The following is a 17244-nucleotide window of genomic DNA, read 5'->3' as shown; positions in this document are numbered from 1 at the left end:
CGATGGATCTTCCCCATTGGGTTCTCCACCACTTCTGGGAAATGGTCAATTCAGTCAATGTCCTGGTGGAGAAGATCAGACCGTCGGAACACACCCAGTTAAAGGAGAGAAAGCAGAGGATGATCCCAGGTTGTCACCTCAAAGGGAGGAAGATCATGTTGAGGAAACAGATGGGCTGGTAACCTCTTTCACACCTATCTGGACAGAGGGTCTTTACGAGGGGTTGTGGGGGACTCTTATATCCTTGGATCTCCAGGGCCAGTCAGAGTCAGTGTGTCCAATCCCTGTGTAATCCCCCACCAGTTTGTTCTGCACATTTCACGCCAGGTGGGGGGAGTGGCATAACTCACAGGCCCCATAACTCACAGGATGGGGTCTGGCTGCTTCAGGCGAGGTGGCAGGTACCCCTGTCAGATGAAAGAAGACAACAAAGACAGCCCCTTTGGACACAGAGCGTGGCAGCCCAGGGGAAAACGGGCACCCCAGTGGCTGATGGGACGAGATGGGGAGGAGTGACACCTCGTGACTCTGTGAAGTCTGTTGAGGGTCTGTTTCTGCCATCAGGATCAGTTGACGTCTCAGTGACAGCATCACATCATTCTGAAGATCCAAGTCATCACCAACCTGGGCTCCATGTTTTTACAGGACAGACGGGAGTGGCTGACTAACTGGGAGAAGAGGATATTGGGCAAGGGCTTTCTGACTAACTGGGAGAAGAGGATCTTGGGCAAGGGCTTTCTGACTAACTGGGAGAAGAGGATATTGGGCAAGGGCTTTCTGAATCTCTACAGGCCCTTGTTATGATATGGGGGGGGAAGGTTGGTGTTATAGACAAACACACTACCATGATACACTTCCACACTCCATCCCCAGGTGGCAGCACTAAAATGGTCTATCTGCTGAGCCAAGCTTTTATTTGCACACAGGTGCTGCCAATGAAGATGATTGTCAGTCCGGGAGAGAGAGGAGGTTGGAAACTTCTCAGAGGCCTTTCTTTGTGTTAGTCCACCTCTGAAGATGGGAATGCTTTTAAGTTGTTATTTTGTTGTTGTACATATTTATATTGTCATCATGAATAATCTGCTTGGATTGGCCGACCATTGGAGTCATGACGGAGCTGGCCCTGGCCCTGGCCCTAAGGTGGCTGTCTCCTGGGCACATTCAATACCTGGTCGCATATACTTACTTCTCACATTTATGCACACATCAAATCTGAGCACTGCTGCACTAGGGAGAGAGGCTTGCTTTCTATTGCTGCAGCTGCGGAGGGGCCGGGGTTTGTGAGATGGGAGCGTGCAGATGGAGGGAGAGAGAGGGAGACGCTGTAGCCAAGGCAACTCGGCGACAGCCAAGACTTAATAACTTGTAGCAGCCACAACGTTATTTATCATCCCATATAACAGTGCCTGTCTTGACTGGAGTAGCCTAGAGAAGCTAGCTACACAGTATAGCTAGCTAGGCTAATTGAAGCTACATGCTGCGCCCATTCGGATAAACCACAACCCCATTCAGTAAAATCACAACCCCATTCAAATAAACCACAACCCCATTCACATAAACCACAACCCCATTCATATAAACCACAACTCCATTCAGGTAAACCACAACCCCATTCATATAAACCACAACCCCATTCATATAAAACACAACCCAATTCATATAAACCACAACTCCATTCATATAAACCACAACCCCATTCAGATAAACCACAACTCCATTCATATAAACCACAACCCCATTCATATAAAACACAACTCCATTCATATAAACCACAACCCCATTCATATAAACCACAACTCCATTCATATAAACCACAACTCCATTCACATAAACCACAACCCAATTCATATAAACCACAACTCCATTCAGGTAAACCACAACCCCATTCATATAAACCACAACCCCATTCATATAAACCACAACTCCATTCATATAAACCACAACTCCATTCACATAAACCACAACCCCATTCATATAAACCACAACTCCATTCAGGTAAACCACAACCCCATTCATATAAACCACAACCCCATTCATATAAAACACAACCCAATTCATATAAACCACAACTCCATTCATATAAACCACAACCCCATTCATATAAACCACAACCCCATTCAGATAAACCACAACTCCATTCATATAAACCACAACCCCATTCATATAAACCACAACCCCATTCATATAAACCACAACCCCATTCATATAAACCACAACCCCATTAATTTAAACCACAACCCCATTCATATAAACCACAACCCCATTCATATAAACCACAACTCCATTCAGGTAAACCACAACCCCATTCATATAAACCACAACCCCATTCATATAAACCACAACCCCATTCATATAAACCACAACCCCATTCATATAAACCACAACCCCATTCATATAAACCACAACCCCATTCAGGTAAATCAACAGCCTACCTGTTGATTGCTCGTTGTAGCCTACTCCTGTTCATTTCACAAACTTTTAATTCCGTCATTTTATTCCAAGTTTCATTGCATTAGTGAACTCTGCTACACACTTGCTACACATTGAGCCTCTTTGCTGCTTTGACTGGGCAACGTAAACAACAAGCTCCACATGGGTTGGCCACCGGTCTATTTATGGGTCGGCCACCGGTCTATTTATGGGTCGGCCACCGGTCTATTTATGGGTCGGCCACCGGTCTATTTATGGGTCGGCCACCGGTCTATTTATGGGTCGGCCACCGGTCTATTTATGGGTCGGCCACCGGTCTATTTATGGGGCGCACGTCATTGAAAAGTGTGTTGTTCTATTTTTTTACAATTTCACATGTATACTGACATTTTATTTAGAAAAAGCCTTTCAGCATTAGAATACATGAAAGTATATGAAAATACAGTGACATAGCAGACATTGTTTGTCAAATAAAGTTGAAGTCAAATTGTAGTTTAAAATTAAACAAACCAAAAAATACCTTCCTTTACCTTTATAAATATATATATATTACAGAACAGGGAAAAAAAATACAAAAAACACATTAATCTAACATAAACACTTGCGACAGCCTCTTTAAATTATTCCATTTCTCATCCATACAGGATGAGACATGAATGATTCATGGCCAAGCATGCACTGGGACAGGAAATGGAAACAAATAGAGGGAGGCTTAGGTTGCGTCCCAAATGGCACCCAATTCTTTATAAAACACTGCTTATGACCAGGCCCGGGGAATAGGGTGCCATTTGGGATGTAACCCAGGCTAAAACCCCAGCCAGCCAGGTCCCCCAGCCCCAGTCCCCCAGCCCACCTCTCAGCTGCAGCCTGTCTGAGTGACTGAGAGAGCCCCTCTGTGGCGCAAGGCTACTCCCCCGGTAAGTGCAATGGGGAGTATCAACATTCCTCCAACTAGGCTATACAACAGTACAGCACTGCCCACTCATTTATAAAAGAGAAGCTGTTGTAGGAGAAATGTCGTGGTATGTCTGTAAGGACTGCTCTGACCCTCTCTCCCTCAGTGTGGCTCCAGCTGCAGGTGATGTTGCGTGGGGAACATTGGAGTAGAGGAGTGAGGAACATGACTGGAAATGAGGGATGAGTTACCCTACATACAGTACTGTGTGGAATGTTCTCCACTAACAAAACTGAGGGATGAGTTACCCTACATACAGTACTGTGTAGAATGTTCTCCACTAGCAAAACTGAGGGATGAGTTACCCTACATACAGTACTGTGTAGAATGTTCTCCACTAACAACACTGAGGGTTGAGTTACCCTACATACAGTACTGTGTAGAATGTTCTCCACTAACAACACTGAGGGATGAGTTACCCTACATACAGTACTGTGTAGAATGTTCTCCACTAGCAAAACCGCAGTGTCAGAGTTAGATGTTTTCTAAGGTTTCATCCCACATCAGTAGTGCACTATATAGGGAATAGGGTGCCATTTGGGATATACGTAGATAATGTACTGTATGTATGGCATATAGCTAATGTATTTATAATATATGTATATATAATACGAATAAGAATTGTTGTCTAGAGACAGTGACAAAAGGACAGGAAGTTAAGAGAGACATTATGTTAGAAGGCCGTATTCAAATCCACTCCAACACAGTACTGTAGATGTGCTGTAGGTAGCAGCAGTGTAACCTCTAGATCACCTGACCAGCGCTCCACACCACATCTCTGGTGTTCCTATCATGACAACACACTGAGATAGACTCCAGCGCTCCACACCACATCTCTGGTGTTCCTATCATGACAACACACTGAGATAGACTCCAGCGCTCCACACCACGTCTCTGGTGTTCCTATCATGACAACACACTGAGATAGACTCCAGCGCTCCACACCACGTCTCTGGTGTTCCTATCATGACAACACACTGAGATAGACTCCAGCGCTCCACACCACGTCTCTGGTGTTCCTATCATGATAACACACTGAGATAGACTCCAGCGCTCCACACCATGTCTCTGGTGTTCCTATCATGACAACACACTGAGATAGACTCCAGCGCTCCACACCACGTCTCTGGTGTTCCTATCATGATAACACACTGAGATAGACTCCAGCGCTCCACACCATGTCTCTGGTGTTCCTATCATGATAACACACTGAGATAGACTCCAGCGCTCCACACCATGTCTCTGGTGTTCCTATCATGATAACACACTGAGATAGACTCCAGCGCTCCACACCACATCTCTGGTGTTCCTATCATGACAACACACTGAGATAGACTCCAGCGCTCCACACCACATCTCTGGTGTTCCTATCATGATAACACACTGAGATAGACTCCAGCGCTCCACACCACATCTCTGGTGTTCCTATCATGACAACACACTGAGATAGACTCCAGCGCTCCACACCACATCTCTGGTGTTCCTATCATGACAACACACTGAGATAGACTCCAGCGCTCCACACCATGTCTCTGGTGTTCCTATCATGACAACACACTGAGATAGACTCCAGCGCTCCACACCACGTCTCTGGTGTTCCTATCATGACAACACACTGAGATAGACTCCAGCGCTCCACACCACATCTCTGGTGTTCCTATCATGACAACACACTGAGATAGACTCCAAAGCTCCACACCACATCTCTGGTGTTCCTATCATGACAACACACTGAGATAGACTCCAGCGCTCCACAACGTCTCTGGTGTTCCTATCATGACAACACACTGAGATAGACTCCAGCGCTCCACACCACATCTCTGGTGTTCCTATCATGACAACACACTGAGATAGACTCCAGCGCTCCACACCATGTCTCTGGTGCTCCTATCATGACAACACACTGAGATAGACTCCAGCGCTCCACACCACGTCTCTGGTGTTCCTATCATGACAACACACTGAGATAGACTCCAGCGCTCCACACCACGTCTCTGGTGTTCCTATCATGACAACACACTGAGATAGACTCCAGCGCTCCACACCACGTCTCTGGTGTTCCTATCATGACAACACACTGAGATAGACTCCAGCGCTCCACACCACGTCTCTGGTGTTCCTATCATGACAACACACTGAGATAGACTCCAGCGCTCCACACCACATCTCTGGTGTTCCTATCATGATAACACACTGAGATAGACTCCAGCGCTCCACACCACGTCTCTGGTGTTCCTATCATGAAAACACACTGAGATAGACTCCAGCTCTCCACACCACGTCTCTGGTGTTCCTATCATGACAACACACTGAGATAGACTCCAGCGCTCCACACCACATCTCTGGTGTTCCTATCATGACAACACACTGAGATAGACTCCAGCGCTCCACACCACGTCTCTGGTGTTCCTATCATGACAACACACTGAGATAGACTCCAGCGCTCCACACCACACGTCTCTGGTGTTCCTATCATGATAACACACTGAGATAGACTCCAGCTCTCCACACCACGTCTCTGGTGTTCCTATCATGACAACACACTGAGATAGACTCCAGCGCTCCACACCACGTCTCTGGTGTTCCTATCATGACAACACACTGAGATAGACTCCAGCGCTCCACACCACATCTCTGGTGTTCCTATCATGACAACACACTGAGATAGACTCCAGCGCTCCACACCATGTCTCTGGTGTTCCTATCATGATAACACACTGAGATAGACTCCAGCGCTCCACACCATGTCTCTGGTGTTCCTATCATGACAACACACTGAGATAGACTCCAGCGCTCCACACCACGTCTCTGGTGTTCCTATCATGACAACACACTGAGATAGACTCCAGCGCTCCACACCATGTCTCTGGTGTTCCTATCATGACAACACACTGAGATAGACTCCAGCGCTCCACACCACGTCTCTGGTGTTCCTATCATGACAACACACTGAGATAGACTCCAGCGCTCCACACCATGTCTCTGGTGTTCCTATCATGATAACACACTGAGATAGACTCCAGCGCTCCACACCACGTCTCTGGTGTTCCTATCATGACAACACACTGAGATAGACTCCAGCGCTCCACACCACATCTCTGGTGTTCCTATCATGACAACACACTGAGATAGACTCCAGCGCTCCACACCACATCTCTGGTGTTCCTATCATGACAACACACTGAGATAGACTCCAGCGCTCCACACCACACGTCTCTGGTGTTCCTATCATGACAACACACTGAGATAGACTCCAGCGCTCCACACCACGTCTCTGGTGTTACAATCATGACAACACACTGAGATAGACTCCAGCGCTCCACACCATGTCTCTGGTGTTCCTATCATGACAACACACTGAGATAGACTCCAGCGCTCCACACCATGTCTCTGGTGTTCCTATCATGATAACACACTGAGATAGACTCCAGCGCTCCACACCACGTCTCTGGTGTTCCTATCATGACAACACACTGAGATAGACTCCAGCGCTCCACACCACGTCTCTGGTGTTCCTATCATGACAACACACTGAGATAGACTCCAGCGCTCCACACCATGTCTCTGGTGTTCCTATCATGACAACACACTGAGATAGACTCCAGCGCTCCACACCATGTCTCTGGTGTTCCTATCATGACAACACACTGAGATAGACTCCAGCGCTCCACACCATGTCTCTGGTGTTCCTATCATGACAACACACTGAGATAGACTCCAGCGCTCCACACCATGTCTCTGGTGTTCCTATCATGATAACACACTGAGATAGACTCCAGCGCTCCACACCACGTCTCTGGTGTTCCTATCATGACAACACACTGAGATAGACTCCAGCGCTCCACACCACGTCTCTGGTGTTCCTATCATGACAACACACTGAGATAGACTCCAGCGCTCCACACCATGTCTCTGGTGTTCCTATCATGACAACACACTGAGATAGACTCCAGCGCTCCACACCATGTCTCTGGTGTTCCTATCATGACAACACACTGAGATAGACTCCAGCGCTCCACACCACGTCTCTGGTGTTCCTATCATGACAACACACTGAGATAGACTCCAGCGCTCCACACCACACGTCTCTGGTGTTCCTATCATGACAACACACTGAGATAGACTCCAGCGCTCCACACCACGTCTCTGGTGTTCCTATCATGATAACACACTGAGATAGACTCCAGCGCTCCACACCACGTCTCTGGTGTTCCTATCATGACAACACACTGAGATAGACTCCAGCGCTCCACACCACATCTCTGGTGTTCCTATCATGATAACACACTGAGATAGACTCCAGCGCTCCACACCACATCTCTGGTGTTCCTATCATGACAACACACTGAGATAGACTCCAGCGCTCCACACCACATCTCTGGTGTTCCTATCATGACAACACACTGAGATAGACTCCAGCGCTCCACACCACATCTCTGGTGTTCCTATCATGATAACACACTGAGATAGACTCCAGCGCTCCACACCACATCTCTGGTGTTCCTATCATGACAACACACTGAGATAGACTCCAGCACTCCACACCATGTCTCTGGTGTTCCTATCATGACAACACACTGAGATAGACTCCAGCGCTCCACACCATGTCTCTGGTGTTCCTATCATGATAACACACTGAGATAGACTCCAGCGCTCCACACCACGTCTCTGGTGTTCCTATCATGACAACACACTGAGATAGACTCCAGCGCTCCACACCACATCTCTGGTGTTCCTATCATGACAACACACTGAGATAGACTCCAGCGCTCCACACCATGTCTCTGGTGTTCCTATCATGACAACACACTGAGATAGACTCCAGCGCTCCACACCACGTCTCTGGTGTTCCTATCATGACAACACACTGAGATAGACTCCAGCTCTCCACACCACGTCTCTGGTGTTCCTATCATGACAACACACTGAGATAGACTCCAGCGCTCCACACCACGTCTCTGGTGTTCCTATCATGACAACACACTGAGATAGACTCCAGCGCTCCACACCACGTCTCTGGTGTTCCTATCATGACAACACACTGAGATAGACTCCAGCGCTCCACACCATGTCTCTGGTGTTCCTATCATGACAACACACTGAGATAGACTCCAGCGCTCCACACCACGTGTCTGGTGTTCCTATCATGATAACACACTGAGATAGACTCCAGCGCTCCACACCACGTCTCTGGTTTTCCTATCATGATAACACACTGAGATAGACTCCAGCGCTCCACACCACGTGTCTGGTGTTCCTATCATGACAACACACTGAGATAGACTCCAGCGCTCCACACCATGTCTCTGGTGTTCCTATCATGACAACACACTGAGATAGACTCCAGCTCTCCACACCACGTCTCTGGTGTTCCTATCATGACAACACACTGAGATAGACTCCAGCGCTCCACACCACGTCTCTGGTGTTCCTATCATGATAACACACTGAGATAGACTCCAGCTCTCCACACCACGTCTCTGGTGTTCCTATCATGAAAACACACTGAGATAGACTCCAGCGCTCCACACCACATCTCTGGTGTTCCTATCATGACAACACACTGAGATAGACTCCAGCGCTCCACACCACGTCTCTGGTGTTCCTATCATGATAACACACTGAGATAGACTCCAGCTCTCCACACCACGTCTCTGGTGTTCCTATCATGAAAACACACTGAGATAGACTCCAGCGCTCCACACCACATCTCTGGTGTTCCTATCATGACAACACACTGAGATAGACTCCAGCGCTCCACACCACGTGTCTGGTGTTCCTATCATGACAACACACTGAGATAGACTCCAGCGCTCCACACCATGTCTCTGGTGTTCCTATCATGACAACACACTGAGATAGACTCCAGCGCTCCACACCACGTCTCTGGTGTTCCTATCATGACAACACACTGAGATAGACTCCAGCGCTCCACACCACGTGTCTGGTGTTCCTATCATGACAACACACTGAGATAGACTCCAGCGCTCCACACCACGTCTCTGGTGTTCCTATCATGATAACACACTGAGATAGACTCCAGCGCTCCACACCACGTCTCTGGTGTTCCTATCATGACAACACACTGAGATAGACTCCAGCGCTCCACACCACGTCTCTGGTGTTCCTATCATGACAACACACTGAGATAGACTCCAGCGCTCCACACCACGTCTCTGGTGTTCCTATCATGACAACACACTGAGATAGACTCCAGCGCTCCACACCACGTCTCTGGTGTTCCTATCATGACAACACACTGAGATAGACTCCAGCGCTCCACACCACGTCTCTGGTGTTCCTATCATGATAACACACTGAGATAGACTCCAGCGCTCCACACCACGTCTCTGGTGTTCCTATCATGACAACACACTGAGATAGACTCCAGCGCTCCACACCATGTCTCTGGTGTTCCTATCATGACAACACACTGAGATAGACTCCAGCGCTCCACACCACGTCTCTGGTGTTCCTATCATGATAACACACTGAGATAGACTCCAGCGCTCCACACCATGTCTCTGGTGTTCCTATCATGATAACACACTGAGATAGACTCCAGCGCTCCACACCACATCTCTGGTGTTCCTATCATGATAACACACTGAGATAGACTCCAGCGCTCCACACCATGTCTCTGGTGTTCCTATCATGATAACACACTGAGATAGACTCCAGCGCTCCACACCACATCTCTGGTGTTCCTATCATGACAACACACTGAGATAGACTCCAGCGCTCCACACCACATCTCTGGTGTTCCTATCATGACAACACACTGAGATAGACTCCAGCGCTCCACACCATGTCTCTGGTGTTCCTATCATGACAACACACTGAGATAGACTCCAGCGCTCCACACCACGTCTCTGGTGTTCCTATCATGACAACACACTGAGATAGACTCCAGCGCTCCACACCACGTCTCTGGTGTTCCTATCATGACAACACACTGAGATAGACTCCAGCGCTCCACACCACGTGTCTGGTGTTCCTATCATGACAACACACTGAGATAGACTCCAGCGCTCCACACCACGTCTCTGGTGTTCCTATCATGAAAACACACTGAGATAGACTCCAGCGCTCCACACCATGTCTCTGGTGTTCCTATCATGACAACACACTGAGATAGACTCCAGCACTCCACACCATGTCTCTGGTGTTCCTATCATGACAACACACTGAGATAGACTCCAGCGCTCCACACCACGTGTCTGGTGTTCCTATCATGACAACACACTGAGATAGACTCCAGCGCTCCACACCATGTCTCTGGTGTTCCTATCATGACAACACACTGAGATAGACTCCAGCGCTCCACACCACGTCTCTGGTGTTCCTATCATGACAACACACTGAGATAGACTCCAGCTCTCCACACCACGTCTCTGGTGTTCCTATCATGACAACACACTGAGATAGACTCCAGCGCTCCACACCACATCTCTGGTGTTCCTATCATGACAACACACTGAGATAGACTCCAGCGCTCCACACCACGTCTCTGGTGTTCCTATCATGACAACACACTGAGATAGACTCCAGCGCTCCACACCACGTCTCTGGTGTTCCTATCATGACAACACACTGAGATAGACTCCAGCGCTCCACACCATGTCTCTGGTGTTCCTATCATGACAACACACTGAGATAGACTCCAGCGCTCCACACCACGTGTCTGGTGTTCCTATCATGACAACACACTGAGATAGACTCCAGCGCTGCACACCATGTCTCTGGTGTTCCTATCATGACAACACACTGAGATAGACTCCAGCGCTCCACACCACATCTCTGGTGTTCCTATCATGACAACACACTGAGATAGACTCCAGCGCTCCACACCACGTGTCTGGTGTTCCTATCATGACAACACACTGAGATAGACTCCAGCGCTCCACACCACGTGTCTGGTGTTCCTATCATGACAACACACTGAGATAGACTCCAGCGCTGCACACCATGTCTCTGGTGTTCCTATCATGACAACACACTGAGATAGACTCCAGCGCTCCACACCACGTCTCTGGTGTTCCTATCATGACAACACACTGAGATAGACTCCAGCGCTCCACACCACGTCTCTGGTGTTCCTATCATGACAACACACTGAGATAGACTCCAGCTCTCCACACCACGTCTCTGGTGTTCCTATCATGACAACACACTGAGATAGACTCCAGCTCTCCACACCATGTCTCTGGTGTTCCTATCATGACAACACACTGAGATAGACTCCAGCTCTCCACACCATGTCTCTGGTGTTCCTATCATGACAACACACTGAGATAGACTCCAGCGCTCCACACCACGTCTCTGGTGTTCCTATCATGACAACACACTGAGATAGACTCCAGCGCTCCACACCACGTCTCTGGTGTTCCTATCATGACAACACACTGAGATAGACTCCAGCGCTCCACACCACGTCTCTGGTGTTCCTATCATGACAACACACTGAGATAGACTCCAGCGCTCCACACCACGTCTCTGGTGTTCCTATCATGACAACACACTGAGATAGACTCCAGCTCTCCACACCATGTCTCTGGTGTTCCTATCATGACAACACACTGAGATAGACTCCAGCGCTCCACACCACATCTCTGGTGTTCCTATCATGACAACACACTGAGATAGACTCCAGCGCTCCACACCACGTCTCTGGTGTTCCTATCATGATAACACACTGAGATAGACTCCAGCGCTCCACACCATGTCTCTGGTGTTCCTATCATGATAACACACTGAGATAGACTCCAGCGCTCCACACCACATCTCTGGTGTTCCTATCATGACAACACACTGAGATAGACTCCAGCGCTCCACACCATGTCTCTGGTGTTCCTATCATGACAACACACTGAGATAGACTCCAGCGCTCCACACCATGTCTCTGGTGTTCCTATCATGATAACACACTGAGATAGACTCCAGCGCTCCACACCATGTCTCTGGTGTTCCTATCATGATAACACACTGAGATAGACTCCAGCGCTCCACACCACACGTCTCTGGTGTTCCTATCATGACAACACACTGAGATAGACTCCAGCGCTCCACACCACATGCCTCTGTTTAACCTCACACACACACATAATGCATACACAAACACACACACTTGCGCACACACACACATACAGTAGATTAATATACTCAGGACCCTCGCCCACTTGACCCAGCTGCATTTTTCATGCTCTGAAAACAGCCGTTCATTTCTCTGTTATCCCCTGCTAACATTATACTGTAGCAAGATAGGAGGGATGCTGACATCCCTCAGACAGACAAAATGTAATCAGAACACATCAGAGCATAAAAGCCAAATATAGACAGACCAAGAGGATACGTCCCAAATGGCACCCTATTCCTGATATAGTGCACTACTTTTGACCAGAACTGATTTCAGCCATGGTCAAAAGTAGTCCACTAAATAGGGAACAGGGTGCCATTTGAGATGCAACCCCAAACCTCTGAGGCCATGCACTATAAACCTGTCTCTCACCTCTCAGCCTTCCTCCTTTCTCTGAGCCTCTGTCTGTCTCCACTTCTTCCAAATCTGGCAATACAGTACATATTAAGTGTCCCAATCTGGCCCTGCCAAGCACTACACATTAACTGTCCCAATCTTGCCCTGCCCAGCACTACATATCAACAGTCCCAATCTGGCCCTGCCCAGCACTACATATCAACAGTCCCAATCTGGCCCTGCCCAGCACTACACATTAACAGTCCCAATCTGGCCCTGCCCAGCACTACATATCAACAGTCCCAATCTGGCCCTGCCCAGCACTACATATCAACAGTCCCAATCTGGCCCTGCCCAGCACTACACATTAACAGTCCCAATCTGGCCCTGCCCAGCACTACATATCAACAGTCCCAATCTGGCCCTGCCCAGCACTACATATCAACAGTCCAATCTGGCCCTGCCCAGCACTACATATCAACAGTCCCAATCTGGCCCTGCCGGGCACAACATATCAACAGTCCCAATCTGGCCCTGCCCAGCACTACATATCAACAGTCCCAATCTGGCCCTGCCCAGCACTAGATATCAACAGTCCCAATCTGTCCCTGCCAAGAACAACATATCAACAGTCCCAATCTGGCCCTGCCCAGCACTACATATCAACAGTCCCAATCTGGCCCTGCCAAGAACTACATATCAACAGTCCCAATCTGGCCCTGCCGAGCACTACACATTAAATGTCCCAATCTGGCTCTGCCGAGCACTACATATCAACAGTCCCAATCTGTCCCTGCCGAGCACAACATATCAACAGTCCCAATCTGGCCCTGCCGAGCACTACATATCAACAGTCCCAATCTGTCCCTGCCCAGCACTACATATCAACAGTCCCAAATCCCTATAAACAGCATATATACCATAATGTATACATAACTTACTCATTATAGGAAAGCTATTACTATCATGTATCACATTGTTTTGCAGGTAAAGTAGGTGATCAAATAAATGAAGATCCTACATCTGTAATATGTACATTTAGGTAGGAAAAATAGTGTCCGTGTGTGTGTGGGGGGGGGGGGGGGGGGGGGGATTGCGTCATCTATGAATCTGTTGGGGCAGTATTGGAGTGGGTCCAGGGTGTCTGGGATGGGTGTTGATCTGAGCCATGACCAGCCTTTCAAAGCATTTCATGGCTATAGATGTGATTTCTACGGGGCGATAGTCATTTAGACAGGTTACCTTGGGTACAGGGACTATTGGGTACAGGGACTATGTATGGTGGTCTCCTTGAAACATGTAGGTATTACAGACTGGGTCAGGGAGAGATTGAAAAAGATACTTGCCAACTAGTCAGCGCTCTGAGTACGCGTCCTGTATCCTGTATCAAATTGTACTGCAAAGTAGGTGAAATGTTCTGTATAAAACATGCATTTATGAAAAGTTATGGAGAGACGTTTTCAGCCTCAATCATTTCTTTTTTACATTTTTTTTTTATTTTATTTTTTTTATTTTTTTGAATTTTACCCCTTTTTCTCCCCAATTTCGTAGTATCCAATTGTTGTAGTAGCTACTATCTTGTCTCATCGCTACAACTCCCGTACGGGCTCGGGAGAGACAAAGGTTGAAAGTCATGCGTCCTCCGATACACAACCAACCAAGCCGCTGCTTCTTTAACACAGCGCACATCCAACCCGGAAGCCAGCCGTACCAATGCGCCGGAGGAAACACCGTGCACCTGGCCACCTTGGCTAGCGTACACTGCGCCCAGCCCGCCACAGGAGTCGCTGGTGCGCGATGAGACAAGGACACCCCTACTGACCAAGCCCTCCCTAACCCGGGCGACGCTAGGCCAATCGTGCGTTGCCCCACGGACCTCCCAGTCGCGGCCGGTTACGACAGAGCCTGGGCGCGTACCCAGGACTCTGATGGCACAGCTGGCGCTGCAGTACAGCGCCCTTAACCACTGCGCCACCCGGGAGGCCAGCCTCAATCATTTCTGAGGAGATACTGTGAAAAGTACATAGCTTGAATGGAAAACTACATTATATTTTATCATAAGCGCATGACACAGTTTATCAAGTGATTTGTTGGCATATAGCTAATATTCTTGTTTATTGCCAGACAGGCATGAAACCATTTACTTCCTGCCCTCATAACTAAATGCTAAGTAGGTAAATAAATAAATACAAGAAGCATTTGACAGAAGAGCACACTGTTGCCTGGTAACCTAATGGCATGCTGAGGATTCATCTCGGAATTAAACAGAACAACTACCACAGCCTACAAGCCTTTCAATTGCCCTCTATAGAATTCTCTATTCCCAAATGACAACAATGTACTACAATATACAGCATAACGTACACATATAGTCTCTCTACTGTCTGATGTATAGCAACTGTACTGTCTGATGTATAGTAACTGTACTGTCTGATGTATAGTAACTGTCTGATGTATAGCAACTGTACTGTCTGATGTATAGTAACTGTCTGATGTATAGCAACTGTACTGTCTGATGTATAGTAACTGTCTGATGTATAGCAACTGTACTGTCTGATGTATAGTAACTGTCTGATGTATAGTAACTGTACTGTCTGATGTACAGTAACTGTACTGTCTGATGTACAGTAACTGTACTCTCTGATGTATAGTAACTGTACTGTCTGATGTATAGTAACTGTACTGTCTGATGTATAGTAACTGTCTGATGTACAACAACTGTACTGTCTGATGTATAGTAACTGTCTGATATATAGCAACTGTACTGTCTGATGTACAGCAACTGTACTGTCTGATGTATAGCAACTGTCTGATGTACAGTAACTATACTGTCTGATGTATAGTAACTGTCTGATGTATAGTAACTGTACTGTCTGATGTATAGTAACTGTGGGATGTATAGCAACTGTACTCTCTGATGTATAGTAACTGTCTGATGTATAGTAACTGTACTGTCTGATGTATAGTAACTGTCTGATGTATAGTAACTGTACTGTCTGATGTATAGTAACTGTACTGTCTGATGTATAGCAACTGTGTGATGTATAGTAACTATACTGTCTGATGTATAGTAACTGTCTGATGTATAGTAACTGTACTGTCTGATGTATAGTAACTGTCTGATGTATAGTAACTGTATGATGTATAGTAACTGTCTGATGTATAGTAACTGTACTGTCTGATGTATAGTAACTGAACTGTCTGATGTATAGTAACTGTCTGATGTATAGTAACTGTCTGATGTATTGTAACTGTCTGATGTATATTAACTGTCTGATGTATTGTAACTGTCTGATGTATAGTAACTGTACTGTCTGATGTATAGTAACTGTATGATGTATAGTAACTGTCTGATGTATATTAACTGTCTGATGTACAGTAACTGTCTGATGTATATTAACTGTCTGATGTATATTAACTGTCTGATGTATAGTAACTGTCTGATGTATATTAACTGTACTGTCTGATGTATAGTAACTGTACTGTCTGATGTATAGTAACTGTATGATGTATAGTAACTGTCTGATGTATATTAACTGTCTGATGTATAGTAACTGTCTGAAATATAGTAACTGTACTGTCTGATGTATAGTAACTGTACTGTCTGATGTATAGTAACTGTATGATGTATAGTAACTGTACTGTATGATGTATAGTATATGTACTGCCTGATGTATAGTAACTGTATGATGTATAGTAACTGTCTGATGTATAGTAACTGTCTAATGTATAGTAACTGTCTGATGTATAGTAACTGTCTAATGTATAGTAACTGTCTGATGTATAGTAACTGTCTGATGTATAGTAACTGTACTGCCTGATGTATAGTAACTGTACTGCCTGATGTATAGTAACTGTCTGATGTATAGTAACTGTATGATGAATAGTAACTGTCTGATGTATAGTAACTGTATGATGTATAGTAACTGTACTGCCTGATGTATAGTAACTGTACTGCCTGATGTATAGTAACTGTCTGATGTATAGTAACTGTCTGATGTATAGTAACTGTCTAATGTATAGTAACTGTACTGTCTGATGTATAGTAACTGTCTGATGTATAGTAACTGTCTGATGTATAGTAACTGTATGATGAATAGTAACTGTCTGATGTATAGTAACTGTATGATGTATAGTAACTGTACTGCCTGATGTATAGTAACTGTACTGCCTGATGTATAGTAACTGTCTGATGTATAGTAACTGTCTGATGTATAGTAACTGTCTGATGTATAGTAACTGTCTGATGTATAGTAACTGTCTGATGTATAGTAACTGTCTGATGTATAGTAACTGTCTAATGTATAGTAACTGTCTGATGTATAGTAACTGTCTGATGTATAGTAACTGTACTGCCTGATGTATAGTAACTGTACTGCCTGATGTA

General features: G+C 46.5%; 1 protein-coding gene across 1 annotated transcript in view; it reads right to left on the bottom strand.

Moving 5' to 3' along the window:
- LOC110514591 (histone deacetylase 9-B-like) overlaps positions 1-17244 on the bottom strand; it is a 122631-nt gene that overhangs the window by 92389 nt on the left and 12998 nt on the right. The window lies entirely within an intron of this gene.

This window comes from Oncorhynchus mykiss, chromosome 2 (genome assembly GCF_013265735.2).
Source record: "Oncorhynchus mykiss isolate Arlee chromosome 2, USDA_OmykA_1.1, whole genome shotgun sequence".
NCBI lineage: Eukaryota > Metazoa > Chordata > Actinopteri > Salmoniformes > Salmonidae > Oncorhynchus > Oncorhynchus mykiss.
This window is presented reverse-complemented; position numbering and strand designations above follow the sequence as displayed.